Raw genomic sequence first — 4,368 nt, forward strand, 5'->3', positions numbered from 1 at the left:
TTTGCATGCAAACAACCTAAGGCTCTTGATACCACTTGTTATAAATCTATATCTCATTATAACGACATATTCATATATGTTTCAAAATTAACTTAGTCATAAAATTAATTAGATCTTATGCATGCAAACATAAGTAAATATTAAGGAGAAATCATCATTCTTACATTGATATTTCGGTTTATTGGGCACAAGTAAGATCTCCTTCTTACTTGTTCTTGAGCACTCCTTAAATGTAAGAACAAAGGATTCAAGTATAGAATCCCTCCCAAGGAATAATACCCAAGGTAATCTCTTAATAAAATTAATATTATTGATACTAGAACAATATTAATTTGAACAATATTAATTTGAATAAAATTGACCCAAAAATAATTATTTAGGTCTCTTAATTTCGGTTAAGAGAAGGAGAAGGAAGAAGAATTTTTATCTCTCTAAAAACTCTATTTTGATGTGTGTATGAATAATTATTACACTAGTATTCAAGTAGTGTATATGGTAAAAATTATAGAGAAAAACCCATGGTTTTCTCTTGATAAAACCGGGTATGGGGAGGGGTGGTGATGGCCAATGCATGAGCAAGGTGTTCTTCACAAGAGCAAGTAGGTTTGCATGGCTAGGTTTAGGTAAAAATGATTATGTTTTCCACTTAATTAATCAACATAATATTTTCCTAATACTCCCACTAATTCGGTCCATTTTAAGATAAAATGGACTCCATTTTATCTTTGTCAATTTGTCACATGTCACATGTCATGTAAAATTGTTATGCATTTTTAACATATTAAAAATCAATGCATTAATAAAAATACGTCATATACAAAATCGACTTAGTAATTCATAATTACTTGTACCAAAATAATTTACCAATTATAAATCACAACATCTTGTATTTATAATGAATTATTCATTCAGTTCAATTGTTTTCGTAAACAATAATTTCATCTAAGCAATAAAGCAATTCGATTACTTAGACCGTATCTTATTTAGTCAAATTACAATGAGACACGTAAATATTACTTCCAAAATCGTCCGTCAATTTTAAGTAATTTAATTAACCCGTATTGTCATACGATTAATTAAATATTCAATTAAGAGTGTTACCCTTTAGGTATGACCTAAGGGAATCAACTGATCACCACCGTCGCACGACAGTAATGTCAAACTCTAGTCAGCCAATCATTACCGATATGTGTGGACCAATTTGACAAGAAATATTACTTCCCAAATGTATTCTTTAAAATGAGATTTAAACATGTGATCATCATGATCGACAGTTGTGATCGCATTATTGTCGGAGGACACATATTCCAACATTAAGTCCTTAAGAAAAGTTGAGGAAATGCTCCTCTCGAAGAAAGATGCGAGTCTCCGTTTTGCTAGTCTTCCGAAAATATGCGCATCCCGAGTAGAACAAGAAGAAGCCGGGCTGCACTGGAGAACAAACCGAGCGTCCAAAAGGTCGGGACGAGCGGATTGTGCAGGCGGTGGATGAGCGGCTTGGTAGGTGGGACGCTCGGATTGTGGCTCTTGGACGAGCGTCCCGATGCTGGGACGAGCGGATTCCAGTCCAGTGAGCTTTTTCTTCTTTCCTTCTTTTCTTCTTCCAACAATCCTCCAGGATCTTGTCGGAGATGCAAGGATCTTCTTCATCATTGCCCATCTACTTCATTATTTACAAAGGCCTTCTAGTCTTGTCTTCACTTTGATGCTTGGTCATTAGATTCGATCAATTTAGCTCTATTTTGCCATGAAAATGCTAGGTTTGCACTCCTCTCCTACCAAGAAAACAAAACTGATGCGTGTCCTAAATATGATGTTTTACACCCCATTTTACACGCATTTCAGAGCTCATTTGTGTAGTTTATGCTACTATTTGCCCCATTTCGTCTACTTTCGTATTTTTATGTAATATTGCAGATTTATGCGGAAATGAGTAGATATCGAGCTAAATCCGTCCCCGAGTACCTTGCATTGCATTTGACATGGAGTAGAGACTCGAGAAATGAACTTGGTGCGCGTTTCGAAGCCTAAAAGACGACTTTATGAAGAATTAGAAGCGGACTACCAGCTATGGTGGTCGATCGACTGCCCCATATGGTCGATCGACCAATGCACGAGTTCCAGAGGGTACTGTACACTGAAGTCCAGTCGGTCGACCGGTCACAGTGGTCGATCGACCATGCCGCTAATCTGCGTGAATTAATAGAACGAGGAATAGAAAGCCCATTGTGTTTTAGGTTTTGAGAATAAAGTTACGATATATTCCTATATAACATAACCTGTCATTCATCTAGTTTTCATCAAGCTTTAGTCCAGTTTTATCATTAGTAATTTAGGGTTCTAAAGATTGTTCTGTATTCAATACAATTTACTTTTGCATTCGGTTTTTGGATCTTCGTTTTGCGATTCCTCTACACGGTATTCATCTGTTTTCATATTCAGTTTGATTGCTTTCATTCGTAGCATATAATTGCTAGATTAGTTTCCCGAAGCCGAAATTATTGTTTTATGTTAATTGTTTGTTTAATTATTTCAAGCATGAATTCAGTAGTTTTATTAGTCAATTTTATTGTTGTTGATATTTCCAGTATGAGTAGCTAAACCCCTTGTGCTAGGATGTAGGGAATCTGTAGGAGTAGGCGGCATTAGAATAGTAGACCTAGATCACGCCATGGTCGATCGACTGGGCTCCCTGGTCGATCGACTGGCCACGCTGAGATTACCTTCGTTTTAATTAATTAAATTGTTATGTTTGACGAATCGAGTGCACGCGACCAGTTGAATGTTTAGGAATTGACCGGCCCAATAAAGATCGAAAGATAGGGAAGGGAGATAGCCTACCTAATTAAGACGACTAGATGAATGAGATCGAAAGATAAGTTAATTTAGACCTTTTAGTCACTTTTCAGGACGAAAGTTAGTATTAGTGATATTAGGGACTTGTAGCGAGATCGAAAGATGATACCTGTGAGAGTGGACCGAGAGGACCTCTTATTTTCCCGTCTCACATGATTGTTTTAGATCTACCTAGTATGCTGCCGCCGAAACTATAGTGAACCGACCATCTTAGCACCTTTTTAATATCTGTTTTCATCAATTAGCTTAGTCTACTTTTCATTTATTGTCATTAGTATAGAACAAATCAAATCAAATCCCCCTCACACTTGTTACCTTAGACTAGAATTAGACAACTAATAATTGCATGCCTCTCTGTGGTTCGACCCTGACTGCCACTATCTATAGTTGTAGTTTGGACTTATAAATATTATCTTTGGTGCACAACGAAAGGCATCAAATTTTGGCGCCGTTGCCTGGGAGGCAATTGTTTAAAATTATTAGTTGTTTTATTTTTAGTCTTTCTCTTAGTTTAAGGGACTTCTGTTCCTTAAACTATTCTCATATTCTACTTGTAGTTTCTTCTTATGCGCAGGTCACAGGGTGGTGAATTACTACCGTACAATCCTGAGATTGAGAAGACTTTGCGCGAGTTGAGGCGATCATCTAGAGTATTGCCGACAGAGGAAGAGCTAAGTACTCTGTCTAGTTACTACGAGAACGCTTTATTTGAGGAGGATCCACCTTCATCACCTATTTCTACTTCATCAGCTGAGACCGTCACATCTCCAGACATGGCTGAAGAAGCAAGTATAGCCAGTCACTCTGAGCCGACGGCTGAGAATCTCTACAAGGGATTTGCACTACCAGGGACGGATAGAAAATTCGAGCCGAAACCGTCTTATATCAATTTGGTTGAGAGGAACCAATTCGGGGGAGCTGCAAATGAAGATGCAGCCAAGCATATGGAGACATTCATTGATTATTGTTGTTCCATACCCCCACCAAACGATGTGACCCAGGACCAGGTGAAGGAAACTATGTTCATATTCTCTCTTCGTGATGCTGCAAGGGAATGGTACAGAGATCTGGATCGAGTGGCTAACGAGATCACTGATTGGAAGTCGTTGGCCCTGGCATTTTACAAGAAATATTTCTCTGCCTCGAAGACCAATGCCATTAGAGCTCAGATCACGAGCTTTAAACAGGGTCCTGATGAGAACTTTCATGAGGCATGGGTCCGTTTCAAGAAGCTGGTACGAACCATTCCGCACCATGGGTTTGAGAAGTGGAGCCTATGCAATCAGTTTTATAATGGGCTCTATGACGATCAGAGAGCTATCCTGGACGCGGCAGCTAATGGAAGATTCCAGGAGAATGTTGGAGAGACTAAGGAGTGGAAGATCATTGATGATTTGGCCACCCATAAAGCTGAGTATGGAAACTCTAGGGGAAATCAAAGGAGAAGTGATGAATCTCCTTCTGTAGCTACATTAGAGGCTCTTACGGCGAGATTTGATAAGTACGAGTTTG

At 38.5% G+C, this 4,368-nt stretch overlaps 1 non-coding gene across 1 annotated transcript; it reads right to left on the reverse strand.

The window, feature by feature from the left end:
* Positions 1-4,010: 4,010 nt before the first annotated feature.
* Positions 4,011-4,117, reverse strand: LOC141654033 (small nucleolar RNA R71). The gene has a single exon (XR_012547615.1). It is a non-coding gene; the product is annotated as a small nucleolar RNA R71 (small nucleolar RNA).
* Positions 4,118-4,368: the final 251 nt, after the last annotated feature.

Source organism: Silene latifolia, chromosome 4 (assembly GCF_048544455.1).
Source record: "Silene latifolia isolate original U9 population chromosome 4, ASM4854445v1, whole genome shotgun sequence".
Classification (NCBI taxonomy): domain Eukaryota; kingdom Viridiplantae; phylum Streptophyta; class Magnoliopsida; order Caryophyllales; family Caryophyllaceae; genus Silene; species Silene latifolia.